The sequence below is a fragment of the Stegostoma tigrinum genome, chromosome 8 (genome assembly GCF_030684315.1).
Source record: "Stegostoma tigrinum isolate sSteTig4 chromosome 8, sSteTig4.hap1, whole genome shotgun sequence".
Lineage (NCBI taxonomy): Eukaryota > Metazoa > Chordata > Chondrichthyes > Orectolobiformes > Stegostomatidae > Stegostoma > Stegostoma tigrinum.
In genome coordinates this window covers 98,917,585-98,932,606 of record NC_081361.1, presented here as the reverse complement: position 1 = coordinate 98,932,606, position 15,022 = coordinate 98,917,585, and the positions used below count along the sequence as shown (strand labels likewise).

At 45.3% G+C, this 15,022-nt stretch overlaps 1 non-coding gene across 1 annotated transcript; it reads left to right on the top strand.

Annotated features, from left to right (window-relative positions):
- Positions 1 to 9,136: 9,136 nt before the first annotated feature.
- Positions 9,137 to 9,208, top strand: trnac-gca (transfer RNA cysteine (anticodon GCA)). Its single transcript has one exon. It is a non-coding gene; the product is annotated as a tRNA-Cys (tRNA).
- The last annotated feature ends 5,814 nt before the right edge of the window (positions 9,209 to 15,022 follow it).

The window sequence follows — 15,022 nt, the reverse complement described above, 5'->3', positions numbered from 1 at the left end:
TTTAAGCTCTCCGTGTGGGGGATACAGGTGTACAGGGACTGTACATTGATGTTTTAAGATGAGGTATTGGGAGGCTGGAGAATTAAAAGTTTTGGAGGGTATGGGTTATGTCCTGAATATAGGTAGGGGGTTTGTGGAACAAAGGGGGTAAAAATGGAGTCCAGGTAAGAGGAAATAATGGGAACTGCAGATGCTGGAGAATTCCAAGATAATAAAATGTGAGGCTGGATGAACACAGCAGGCCAAGCAGCATCTCAGGAGCACAAAAGCTGATGTTTCGGGCCTAGACCCTTCATCAGAGCTCTGATGAAGGGTCTAGGCCCGAAACGTCAGCTTTTGTGATCCTGAGATGCTGCTTGGCCTGCTGTGTTCATCCAGCCTCACATTTTATTATCCAGGTAAGAGGAGGTGAGCTTGGTGGGGTAGGAGCAGGCAGAGACGAAGGGTTAATTGGGCAGGTGGGCTTTGTGTAGGAGATAAGTGGGTGTGGGGTTGGGGAACTGTTTCTATCAGGTTGGAGATCTCCCAAAGTGATGAGGTTGTTGACGGTCTAGGAGATGATGGCTTGGTGATCAGAGGCAGGATCATGATCGAGGGGACAGTAGGACAAGATGTCGGAGTTGGTGCCTGACGTTAGCGATGCGGGCATCACTGTGCTTGCATTTATTGTCCATCCCTGGCTGCCCTTGGAAAGGTGGTGATCTGCCTCCTTGAGCTGCTGCAATTCATGCTGTAGGTTGACCCACAATGCTGGTTGGAGTGCTGAGATATTGACTGAAACATTTTAAGGAACAGGTGACATAACAGGTTTCTGGCTTGGGTTGTTCTGTTGCCATATATCTGCTGTCCTTGTCCATCTAGATGGAAGTAGGTCTTGGCTTTGGTGGGTGTTGCCCAAGGGGTCTTGGTGAATTTCTGCAATGTATCTTATAGCTAGTACACATTGTCCTAACTGAGCATTGGTGGAGGAATAAAGTTTATGGATGTGGTGCCAGTCAAATGTAATTTTTTGTCCTGGATGGTGTCAAGCTGATTGTGTTGTTTGGATTTGCACCCATCCAGGCAAATGGGGAGTATTCCGTCCGTCACAATCCCTGACTTGTGCCTTGCAGGTTGGACAGGTTTTGGAGAGTCAGGATGTTGGTCGCTTTCCACAGGATTCCTAGCCTGTGGCCTTTAGCATGCAGGACTTTTGGGAGCACTAATGTACAGGGAGCTTTTGAGGTGCAAGTCCATAGCTCCCTGAGAGTGGCAACACCATTGCATAAGGTAGTAAAGAAGACATGGCATGCTTGCCATCCTTGGTCAGGGCATTGAGTATAAAAGTTATCAAGTCATATTGCAGCTGTATAAGACTTAAGTTGAACCACATTTGGAATATTGTGTATTTCTAGTCACCACAATATAGGAAGGAAGTGGAGTCTTTGGAGAGGATGCAAAAAATGTTTACCAAAATGCTAAACAAAAACAGAAGTTGCTAAAAATACTCAGCAGGTCTGGCAGGATCTGTGAAGAAAAATCAACTCCGAAAGGTGGCTGGACCCAAAACCTTAGCTCTGATGTTTCTTCACAGATTCTACCAGACCAGCTGAGCTTTTAGCAACTTCTGTTTTTGTTCCTGATGCACAGTATCTGCAGTTCTTTTGGTTTTTATTTACCAGAATGTTAACTGAATTGGTTTGTATTAGCTATAAGGAAGGTTGTACAGATAGAACATAGAACAGTACAGCACAGAACAGGCCCTTCAGCCCACAATGTTGTGCTGACCATTGATCCTCATGTATGCACCCTCAAATTTCTGTGACCATATGCATGTCCAGCAGTCTCTTAAATGACCCCAATGACCTTGCTTCCACAACTGCTGCTGGCAACGCATTCCATGCTCTCTCAACTCTCTGTAAAGAACCTGCCTCTGACATCCCCTCTATACTTTCCTCCAACCAGCTTAAAACTATGACCCCTCGTGCTAGCCATTTCTGCCCTGGGAAATAGTCTCTGGCTATCAAATCTATCTATGTCTCTCATTATCTTGTATACCTCAATTAGGTCCCCTCTCCTCCTCCTTTTCTCCAATGAAAAGAGACCAAGCTCAGTCAACCTCTCTTCATAAGATAAGCCCTCCAGTCCAGGCAGCATCCTGGTAAACCTCCTCTGAACCCTCTCCAAAGCATCCACATCTTTCCTATAATAGGGCGACCAGAACTGGACGCAGTATTCCAAGTGCGGTCTAACCAAAGTTTTATAGAGCTGCAACAAGATCTCACGACTCTTAAACTCAATCGCCCTGTTAATGAAAGCCAAAACACCATATGCTTTCTTAACAACCCTGTCCACTTGGGTGGCCATTTTAAGGGATCTATGTATCTGCACACCAAGATCCCTCCGTTCCTCCACACTGCCAAGAATCCTATCCTTAATCCTGTACTCAGCTTTCAAATTCGACCTTCCAAAATGCATCACCTCGCATTTATCCAGGTTGAACTCCATCTGCCACCTCTCAGCCCATCTCTGCATCCCGTCAATGTCCCGTTGCAGCCTACAACAGCCCTCTATACTGTCAACGACACCTCCGACCTTTGTGTCGTCTGCAAACTTGCTGACCCATCCTTCAATCCCCTCATCCAAGTCATTAATAAAAATTACAAAGAGTAGAGGCCCAAGGACAGAGCCCTGTGGAACCCCACTCACCACTGACTTCCAGGCAGAATATTTTCCTTCTACTACCACTCGCTGTCTTCTGTTGGCCAGCCAATTCTGTATCCAGACAGCTAAGTCCCCCTGTATCCCATTCCTCCTGACGTTCTGAATGAGCCTACCATGGGGAACCTTATCAAATGCCTTGCTGAAGTCCATACACACCACATCCACAGCTCGACCCTCATCAACTTTTCTAGTCACATCCTCAAAAAACTCGATAAGGTTTGTGAAGCATGACCTACCCCTCACAAAGCCGTGTTGACTGTATTTGAACAAGCCATGCTCTTCCAGATGGTCATAAATCCTATCCCTCAGAATCCTTTCTAACACCTTGCAGACGACAGACATGAGACTTACTGGTCTGTAATTGCCGGGGATTTCCCTATTTCCTTTCTTGAAGAGAGAAATTACATTTGCCTCTCTCCAGTCCTCAGGTACGACTCCAGTGGAGAGCGATGATGCAAAGATCTTTGCAAGTGGCAAAGCAATTGCATTTCTCGCTTCCCAAAGCAGCCGAGGACAAATCTGGTCCGGGCCTGGCGACTTGTCAATCTTAATGTTTGACAAAATTTTCAGCACATCAGCTTCCTCTATCTCTATCCATTCCAGCATGCACACCTGCTCTTCAAAGGTTTCATTCACTACAAAGTTCATTTCTTTCGTAAAGACAGAAGCAAAAAACTCATTTAGGGCTTCCCCTACCTCCTCAGACTCCACACACAATTTCCCTATGCTATCCCTGATCGGCCCTACTCTTTCTTTGACCATTCTCTTATTCCGCACACAAGTGTAAAATGCCTTTGTGTTTTCCCGGATTCCTTCTGCCAAGCCTTTCTCGTGCCCCTTCCTGGCTCTCCTCAGACCATTTTTGAGCTGCTTCCTTGCCTGCGTGTAATCCTCTCTAGCTGAACTTGACCCTAGCTTCCTCCACCTTCCTAGCTACCTTCTTCCTTTTCACAAGAAGCTCCACCGCTCTCGTCATCCAAGGTTCCTTTATCTTACCCCTTCTTGCCTGTCTCAGAGGGACATATTTACTCATCACTCGCAACAACTGTTCCTTAAACAGTCTCCACATGTCTATAGTTCCCTTACCATGGAACAACTGCTCCCAGTCCATGCTTCCTAACTCGTGTCTAATCGCATCATAGTTTCCTCTTCCCCAATTAAATATCCTCCCATTCTGCCTAATCCTCTCCTTCTCCATAGCTATGTAGAATGTGAGGCAGTTATGGTCACTATCACCAAAATGCCCTCCCACCACAAGATCTGATACCTGCCCCGGCTCGTTTCCGAGCACCAAGTCTAGAATGGCCTCTCCCCTCATCGGCCTGTCAACGTACTGAGTTAGGAAACCCTCCTGAACAGACCTTACAAAAACAGCTCCATTCAAATCTTCTGCTCGAAGGAGGTTCCAATCAATATTAGGAAAGTTAAAGTCACCCATTACAACAACCCTACTGCGTCCACACTTTTCCAAAATCTGTCGACCTATGCTTTCTTCAGTCTCCCCGCTGTTATTGGGGGGCCTGTAGTAAACCCCTAACGAGGTGACTACTCCCTTGCTGTTCCTAATTTCCACCCATACTGACTCAGTAGGCAGATCTTCCTCGACAATGGAAGCTTCTGTAGCTGTGATGCCCTCTCTGATTAGTAGTGCTACACCCCCTCCTCTTTTTCCCCCCTCCCTATTCTTTTTAAATGTTCTAAACCCTGGAACATCCAGCAACCATTCCTGCCCATGAGAAACCCATGTCTCTGTTATGGCCACAACATCATAGCACCAGGTACTGATCCATGCTCTAAGTTCATCACTTTTATTCCTGATACTCCTTGCGTTAAAGCAAACACACATTAACTGATCCCTTGGTTCCTTCCCAGGAAAATCCTTCCCACTGGCTGGTCTACCTCTTGCTACTGCCTCACCTGCATCAACTCTCACCTCTGGTATACAGCTCAGGTTCCCACCCCCCTGCCATACTAGTTTAAACCCTCTCGAACTACTTGAGCAAACCTTCCACCCAGGACATTGGTCCCCTTCCAGTTCAGATGCAACCTGTCCTTCTTGTACAGGTCCCACCTTCCCCAGAAGGCATCCCAATTGTCTACATATCTGAAGCCCTCCCTCCTACACCAGCTGCGCAGCCACGTGTTAAGCTGCGCCCGCTCCCTGTTCCTCGCCTCGCTATCTCGTGGCACCGGTAGTAAACCAGAGAACACTACTCTGTTCGTCCTGCTCTGCAGCTTCCATCCTAACTCCCTGAAATCACTTTTTATTTCCTCAATCCTATTTCTGGCTATATCATTAGTGCCAATATGTAACACGGTTTCTGGCTGTTCGCCCTCCCCTTTTAGAACCTTGTACACCCGATCGGAGGCGTCCCGGACCCTGGCACCAGGGAGGCAACATACCTTCCGGGAATCCCGATCTTGCCCACAAAATCTCCTGTCGATTCCCCTAACTATCGAGTCCCCTACCACAAGTACTTTTCTATTCTGCCCCCTTCCCTTCTTTGCCACAGTGTCAGGCTCAGTGCCAGAGAACTGACTACTAATGGCTTTCCTCTGGTAGGTCATCCCCCCAGCAGTATCCAAAACGGTATACTTATTGCTGAGGGGAATGCCCAAAGGGGATCCCTGCACTACCTGCCGGTTCCCTTTCCTCCCCCTAACTGTAACCCATCTATCCTTGTCCTGAGCCTTAGGAGTGACCAACTCCCGGTAACTCCTCTCAATTAGCCCCTCTGCCTCCCGAATGATCCGTAGTTCATCCAGCTCCAGCTCCATTTCCCTAACGCGGTTTTCAAGGAGCTGTAGTTGGGTGCACTTCCCGCAGATGTAGCCAGCGGAGACGTGTGCCACGTCTCCCAACTGCCACATTCTGCAGGAGGAGCAAACAACTGCCCTAGCATCCATACCCCACTTATCTGAACACCCACTCAGTACTAAAGTAGAAAGCTTACTTCAAGTTGCTATAAAATTAATAACAAACTTATATTCAATTGAGAAAGTTTAGAATAAACCTTACCTTATTAACTAGGTTAGAGGAGGAGGACAGGTGGGAGACTCCACAGTTGTAGAGTCTCGGGTTTAGCCGCCTTGCTGATATATATGGTCACTGCTTTCCTTCCCGGCTGCCCCTCTGGTCCTCGTCACTTCCTCCGCTGCTTGGATAGATTTGGATAGTTTTCACTAGACAGTCAGAAGGTGAGGGACAACCTGATGGAAGTGTAACAGGTGTATGGAACCTGGCCAGGTGGTCAGCATCTCAGTTGGGGTGCAGCTTGGGAACAGTGATCACAATTCAGTAAGCTTTAACGTACTAATAGATAAAGATGAGTGTCAGGTAAAGGTGCTAAATTGGGGGAAGGCTAATTATGAGATGGTCCTTATGTTCGCTGTGTAACTGTTTCAACTCAAAAGGTGGCAGCCATCCTCTGGTTCATTGGTGAGAGCAATTTCTTGATCATTCAGTCAACCTTCCTGGTTTGAATTTAAACAAATTTGGCAGTTAATTGTCCACTACCTGGTGTTATCTCTATTTTAGTCTACCACTCTGAGTTCACCAGCCCCCTTCATACGGTATAAATGCTGGTTTTCCCTTTGAATTAGTATGCTTGTGAATTATCCTGACGAGTACAAAATTAGCAAGTTTTGAGAAGATTTGTGGCTCAGGTTAAGTTTCTGGATGTGAGTTTGCTCGCTGAGCTGGAAGGTTAGTTTTCAGACGTTTTGTCACCATTCTAGGTAACATAGGTAGTGCAAAATTAGTGGAAAATCAGTGAAGATGTGGGGTGCGGTTGGGCGTGGTGGAGGAGTAAACAATGGCTGGGGATGGAACCTAGAGAGAGTTGAGCAAAGAGGTGAATAATGGTGAGCAGGATAAAAAGCAAAGCTGATTTTTTAAAAAGTATATATTAATTAAGAGCACGCTGGATGAGGTGTCTTTTTTAACAATTCTCAAATGGGATATTGATGTTGCTGGTTGGGCCCAGCATTTATTGCCGTTCCCTAGTTATTCTTGAGAAGATAGTCAATAGCCAATAGGTGCAGGAGTAGGCCATTCGGCCTTCAAGCCAGCGCCACCATTCATTATGATCATGGCTGATCATCCATAATCAGTATCCTGTTCCCGCCTTATCCCCATAACCCTTGACTCCACTATCTTTAAGAGCTCTATCCATCTTTTTCTTGAAAGTATCCAAGACTAGGCCTCCACTGCCTTCTGGGGCAGAGCATTCCATATATCCACCACTCTCTGGGTGAAGAAGTTTTTTCTCAACTCTGCTCTAATTGGCCTACCCTTTATTTTTAAGCTGTGTCCTCTGGTTCTGGACTCACCCATCAGCGGAAACATGCTTCCTGCCTCCACAGTGTCCAATCCCTTAATAATCCTATACACCTCAATCAGATCCCCTCTGATTGCGGTGGGATGCCTTCATCCTACAGCCCTCCTCCAGTAGCTTTCTATTAGCATCATCTCATTGACAGGACAAGCTGGAGGAGCTGAAGAGCCAACAGGCAGTCCACTGTGAACAGGTTCTGAACCCAATGTAGCATGATATAAAGTAGCCTTTTCCAAGTACAGAAAATGTTGGTATGTTGGATATTTAAAATTACACCCTTGTGTAGGATGCATTTGTAAGTACAAACTTGCATAAGTCAGATGTTTGTAAATCCAGCACCCACCTGTACTCCTGTTCCTGAGTGTCTGTTGACCTGCTGTGGTGACCAACTTCTACTACTAGATGGAGCCTTTCAATAAGCATCCATTCGCTCCATCGATGCTCAGTAGCAGCAGTGTGTACTATCTACAAGATGCACTGCAGAAATTCACCAAAGATCCTCAGAAAGCACCTTCTAGAAGGACAAGGGCATCAGATATGTGGGAACACACCACTTCCAAGTTCCTCTCCAAGCCACTCACTCATCACTGGAAATATATCACTATTCCTTCACTGTCACTGGGTCAAAATCATAGAATTCCCTCCCTAAGGTCATTGTGGGTCAATCCATAGCAGTTGGACTGCAGCGGTTCAAGAAGGCAGTTCACCACCACCTTCTCAAGGGCAAATAGGGACAAGCAATAAATGCTGGCCAGCCAGCAATGCCCTCATCCCATAAAATGTGTTCAGATCCGTGGTCAAGAGAAAATGGAAAGGCTTTTAATGTTGAAGGCAGGTCATGACAGAGGGATAGATAGGGTCAATAGCAGGAAGTAAGGCCAGCATAACCTGGGAGGTAATGATATTAACTCAGAAATACCATCACTATTTTTGTGAGACAATATAAAATTGTATGTTCCACATGCCTGGTCATTTTTATCCCCCCTGAGGTCTGCTGTTCTATGCCCATCTATGAAGCTTAGAATGCCAAATGTTTTTTTAACAGCTATGTCAACTTGCCCTGCTCCCCTTTAATGACTGTGAATGTGCACTGAAATGTCTCTGTTCCTACACAGCCTTTAAAATAGTATCCTTTGTACTGTCTGTCCATTGTCTTTGTCAAAAGTGCATCCACCTACTTCATCATGCCAAGATCCTTTTTAGATCTACATTTGTCCTCACAGTTTGCAGTTCTCCCAAGTTCTGTGCTATTTACAAATTTTGAAATTGTCTGCTGCAGTTTTAAAATTGATTCACAGGATGTGGGCCAGCATTTATTGCCCATCCTTCATTGCCCCAGAGGGCAAGAGTCAACCACAAAACTGTGGGTCTGGAGTCACATGTAGGCCAGAAGCGGTAAGGCCAGCAGTTTCCTTTTCCAAAGGCATTGGAGAGCCAAATGGATGTTTCCAACAATTCACAGTTATCATCAGACTGTCAATTCCAGATATTTTATCTGCTGTAGTGGGATTTGAACCCAGGTCTCCAGATCATTACCTGAGTCCCTGGACTAATACTTCAGCAATAACACAACTAGAATATCACCTCCTGATTGTGACCAAAATTTTGAACATTTATAGATATTCCTTCTGGAGTACTGCATACTGTACTGGTCACCATAGTTACAAAAGGATATTAATGCATTGGAGATACCACAATGTGGATTTGGAGGAACACAGCAGGCCAGGCAGCATAGAGGAGCAGGAAAGCTGACGTTTCCGGGCAAGACCCTTCTTCAGAAATAGGAAGATCCACTTTGTGGATGATTGAGAGTAGAAGCCATTTGATTTTTCTAATTATGTATATAGTTGGATATTATCAGGTAGATAAAAGTGATGGCCTCGTGCTATTATCACTAGACTATTAATCCAGAGGCCCAGGTAATGTTCCAGCGACTTGGGCTCAAATCCTGGCATAGCAGATGGTGGGATTTGAATTTAATAATAATCTGGAATGAAGAGTCTAATGATGTCAACTGCTAGGAAAGACCCATGAGATTCACCAATGTCTTTTAGGGAAGGAAACTGCTATCTTTACCTACTCTGGCCTATCTTAATGGGGCTATAGCTCAGTGGTACAGCATTTGACTGCAGATCAAGAGGTCCCCGGTTCATATCCGGGTGCCCCCTAATTTGCTCTGGTTGTGTGATGTTGTTGTCAACACGCTGGTCTCAGAGCCCTGCGATCCGAGTTCAAGTCTGGGTGCAGCCATTTCCTGCCCAGGTTAAGGCTGAGCCTCAGGAAGAAAAGAAAAATTCTCAGGGTGGCACGGTGGCTCAGTGGTTCGCACTGCAGCCTCACAGCGCCAGGGACCCGGGTTTGATTCCAGCCTCAGGTGACTGTCTGTGTGGAGTTTGCACATTCTCCCCGTGTCTGCATGGGTTTCCTTCGGGTGCTCCGGATTCGTCCCACAGTCCAAAGATGTGCAGGCTAGGCGGATCGGCCATGCTAAATTGCCCATAGTGTTCAGGGGTGTGTGGGTTATAGGGGGATGGGTCTGGGTGGGATGCTTCAAGTGGCAGTGTGGGCTTGTTGGGCCGAAGGGCCGGTTTCCACACTGTAGGGAGTCTAATCTAATCTAATCTAGGAGAGGGGGAAGAGAGCTCTGAAATAAATAGCCAGAGGAAGGGTGGGGTTGAGGAAGGTAGTTGGGATGGTGATGGGTGAGTGCAGGTGGGCATTGGCGGGGATTAGCCAGGTGAGATGGGAGAGAAGACAGACAGATCAAGGAGGCAGTGTAATCCTGATTTAGACTCCGTCCTGATTTAGATTCCATGACTTCCTCTCTTACTCCAGCTCTACCTATAGGACGGAAGGCAATGGCCCAATGGTATTAATGCTGGACTGTTAATACAGAGACCCAGATAAATGTTTCTGGGACCTGGGTTTGAATCCTAACAGGGCAGATGGTGGAATTTTAATTCAATACAAATCTAGAATAGAGAATCTAATGGAGACCACGAATCCATTGTCAATTGTTGGAAAAACCCATCTGGCTCACTAATGTCCTGTAGGGAAGGAAACTGCCATCCTTACCTGGTCTGGCCTACATGTGACTCCAGACCCACAGCAATGTGGTTGACTCTTAACTGCCCTCTGGGCAAGTTGGGATGGACAATAAATACTAGCCTATCCTTGTTCCATGAATTAATTTTCTTTTAAAAACTCTTACTATTCTCTATTTGAATGCTCTCTGCCTCTCTCAGTATCTTGTGTACCCAGGTGTTACATTCCAATATTCTCTCCTAGTTGCCACATCTCTGCTGAGTTTGATTAAACATGCCCTAACAGCAGTAGCATCCGTAATACAAGCAGCAAGAAGGGAATTCCTTTATCCCAATTACTAGGACCTGAAAGAGGTCTACAAAATTATGAGAAGCATAGATAGGGTCGATAGTCAGAGGGTTTTTCACAAGGTAGAAGCTTCCATTACAAGGGGGCACAAGTTCAAGATGCGAGGGGGAAGTTTAAGATAGATGTGTGAGGGAAGTTTTCATAGACAGTGATGGGAGCCTGGAACGCATTGCCAGAGGAGGTGTTGGAAGCAGGCACATTGACAACATTTAAGAGGCATCTGAATGGTTAGATAAATAGGTAGGAAATGAAGGGATATGGACCAAATAAGGTCAGAAGGTTTGTTTTTTTAGTTTAGTCAGAGCATGCTGATGGGGTGGCCCAGTGGCTCAGTGGTTAGCACTGCAGCCTCACTGCACCATGGACCTGGGTTCGATTCCAGCCTCAGGCAACTGTCTGTGCAGAGTTTACACATTCTCCCTGTATGTGCATGGGTTTCTTCCAGGTGCTCTGGTTTCCTCCCACAGCCCAAAGATGTGCAGGCTAGGTGGATTGACCATGCTAAATTGCCCGTAGTGTTTAGGAGGATGGGTCTGGATGGGATGCTCCAAAGGGTGGTGTGGACTTGTTGGGCCAAAGGGCCTGTTTCCACACTGTAGGGAATCTAATCTAATCCAATGAGCATGTTCCTGTACTGTATTTCACTTTTGCTCTTTTGTATTCCCAATAGGATGCTTGACTCATGCTATTTACATTTGATGCTCCTAAGATTTTAGTTAAGCTAAATACGTAAATTCATAAACCATTCTTCATTGAATATGAATATAAAGAAATAAATATTTGTGACAAAATTTTGAATCTTAATCTGATTATAATCCATATTTTGATTAAAAATAGTTGAACTAACTTTTCCACTCTATTTTTACCATAATTTCACCAAAGGAACTGCTTGAGGAAATCTTGTCCCAGCACCTGTGATTGTTAAAAGATTCTTGGTTTGACTTATGGAATACGGTGTGCAATTCTGGTCTCCCTGCTTTAGGAGGATATTGTGAAATTTGAAAGGGTTTGGAAAAGATTTACAAGGATGTTGACATTGTTGGAGGGTTTGAGCTACAGGGAGAGGCTTGATACTCCAGGACTATTTTCACTGGAGCATCGGAGGCTGAGGAGTAATCTTACAGAGGTTTATAAAATCATGAGGAGCATGGTAGGATAAATAGTCAAGGTCTTTTGCCCAGCATGAGGGTGTCCAAAACCAGAGGGTATAAGTTTAAGATGAGAGGGGAAAGATTTAAGAGGGACCGAAGGGGCAACTTTTTCACACAGAGTATGGTGTGTGGATGGAATGAGCTGGCAGAGATGGTGGAAGGAGTCTGGTACAATAGCAACATCTAAAATGGATCTGGATGAGTACATGATTTGAAAGGGTTGAGGGATGTGAATCAAATGCTGGAAAATGGGAATATCTGGTTGGCAGGGATGAGTTGAACCAAAGGATCTGTTTCCGTACTATGTGACACTATGATTCTAAGACCTTCTCCCTTGCTGTCAGCCACCCGGCCAATTTTTGTGTCATCCGCAAACTAACTTATCGCGCCCTGTCACATTCTCATCTACATTGTTTGTGACATTCAGAAACGATAACAGACCCAGCACTAATTCCCCCACCTTTGCCACTCCACACTGGGTTCCCATCACACAAACAGCCTTCTACTACCACCCTCCGTCTCCTGTCACTGAGCACAGTCAGAATCCAACTTGGGCAGTTACCCTGGATCCCATGAGCTATTACCTTCTTTATCTGCTTACCATGTGGGACATTGTCAAAGGCCTCCCTGAAAATAACATAAACTACATAAATTACCCTACCCTCATCTACTCACTCGATCACCTCCTCGAAACAGATTTGTGAAGCATGACCTTTCCATGACAAAGTCACATTGACTATCCCTGATCAAACTTTGTCTCTAAATGGAGATTCATTTCCTCCTTCACTGTTTTCTCCAATAGTTTCCCTACCAGAAATGTTAGACTCACTAGTCTGTAATTCCCTGGTCTACCTCTAACTTGTAACTACCTCGACCTCTAACTCGAACCATGTTAGCTGTTCTCCAAACTCTGGCACTCCCCTGTGACCAGATTCAACTTGAAAACTTGGATCAAGCCCCTGTTAGTTCCTTCTTCATTTTCCACAATAGTCTGGACTGCAACGTATCCAAAACAGTGATGTATCCACTTTGAATCCTTCTAAACCTCCAATACCTTCTCACCTCTTTCATCAATCTGCTAAGCTGCGATTTATATTCTCCTCCAAGAGTACTATCATCTCTCTTCAGAAAGGCAGTCACTCAAACTCCTGAGATAATTTTCCAGAAGTTCAATTATTCAGCCCATGGATTTACAGATTTTCTGCAATGTCCCTTTTGTTGTTTTATCAACAAGAACTGACTGCAAAACACTATAGCGGAGAGCTTAAAGGTATCCTCAAACCAGACCATTTAGGGTTACTCATTAATTGCACTTTGCAAAGAGTAATCGAAGGAAAATGAAAAAGTGAGAAACAAGCCTAATACAAAAACAAAAACCGAAAGAACTGCGGATGCTGTAAATCAGGAACAAAAACAGAAGTTGCTGGAAAAGCTCAGCAAGTCTGGCAATATCTGCGAAGAGAAAATCAGAGTTAACATTTTGGGTCTGGTGACCCTTCCTCAGGCCTGAATACTAAAACAGCCTGTTTTAACTGGGAGGTAACCACCTGATACTGAATTGCCTGTGACAACTGTACCATTGTAAGAAGGCACGTGGGTCTGTTTTCCAGACAGTTTTGAAGGCCATTATGAAGTGGAGAATCTAGCAAATAATCTTAGAATCCGAACGGTATGAATATTAGAGACTTTGTCCCACTCATTGCACTTTTCACCTTTGGGCTGGGGTTCATCGACGGTGCCATAGAATCTGAGATAGAGCTCTGAGTGCTACTATTGCTAAAATCCCTGATGAATAGAACACAGTATGAGTGATAATGGGAACTGCAGATGCTGGAGAATCCAAGATAATAAAATGTGGGGCTGGATGAACACAGCAGGCCCAGCAGCATCTCAGGAGCACAAAAGCTGACGTTTCGGGCCTAGACCCTTCATCAGAGAGCTGTCATCAGACAGTATGAGACTCACTTGTTTGTATAGATATGTATATTTTGCAGTTTGAGCAAATAGATTCATTTATTCATTTGCATTTGTCTCTAATATATAAATAGATTAAGCTAATAAATTTACTTCACAGAACATAGAACAGTACAGCACAGTACAGGCCCTTCGGCCCACGATGTTGTGTCGAAATTTTACCCTAAACCCAAGTTCTATCTAACCTCCACCCCAACCTATACTGTCATCCATTTGCCAATCTAATAGCCACATAAATGCCCCCTAATGAGAATAACTCCACTACCCTCTCCGGCAATGCATTCCACGCCCCGACCACTCTCCGAGTAAAGAACCTACCTCTGACATCTCCCCTGTATCTACCTCCACTCACTTTAAAAATATGCTCCCTTGTAATAGCTACCTCCACCCTAGGAAAATGTATCTGGCTGTCCACTTTATCCATACCTCTGATCATATTGAAGTGCATGTGCCTTCTTGTATTAATTTTGACCAAAATTTTAAGAAGCATGAATTCAATAAAGGTAATGGTTATGTTGTTCTAATAGGGCAGCAGAACTAGGTAGATAGCTTAAGACTCAGTAAATGACCCAAAAAAAGCAAGATTGCCATTGCTAGGATTACCTTTATTTACCCCCAAATTATTGAAAAATTTCAAAAAGATCACTAACTTTTTATCCATCAAAAAGAACATTAAAGAACCCATCAGGTATTTTCAGCCTCTTCCTGGGCAGCTACAGCACAATGCTGGCTGCAGGACACTCTTCCCAGAGTACTTCACCATGATGCTGCCTGCGGTATGCTCTTCCCAGACCGATTCATCATGATGCTGACTGTGGGACACTCTTCCCAGACCGATTCATCACGATGCAGACCACGGGATACTATTCCCAGACCAATTCACCCGTGATGCTAACTCAGGGAGGCTCTTCCCAGACCACCGTGATGCGGACTGCGAGATGCTCTTCTCAGAGTGCTTCACTGTGATACTGACCTGGCCAGCCGAGGCCCTCTTGTTTCCAGCGGCAGCAGCATGAGTCAGAGTGTCGGTGGGAAGGGGAGGTCTTTTTTTTCTCCAGTATAACAACTTACCTCGTGCAGCAGAGGCCCTCTTGTTTTCAGCTGCAGGTGTGTGGACAGAATGCGAGCCAAGAAGGAACTGATATATTCCGGCATTCGGGCATTAGCTAAACCCGAAATACTACACGTGTAGTGTCTCCCACCCATTGCCCTCCTCCTCTAACCAAAGAAAAAGACTGAGTGGAGGGTCAGTAAGGTAAGGCTTTTTTTTATTCTTCTGGAAATCTAGAGTAGAGGGAATGGGAGCTAGAGCAGTTGCATGCTCCTCTTGCAGGATGTGGGAGGTAAGGGTCATTGCTGGTGCCCCTCTGACTTCACCTGCGAGAATATGGGGCGGCACGGTGGCTCAGTGATTAGCACTGCAGCCTCACAGCACCAGGGACCCAGGTTCGATTCTAGCCTCAG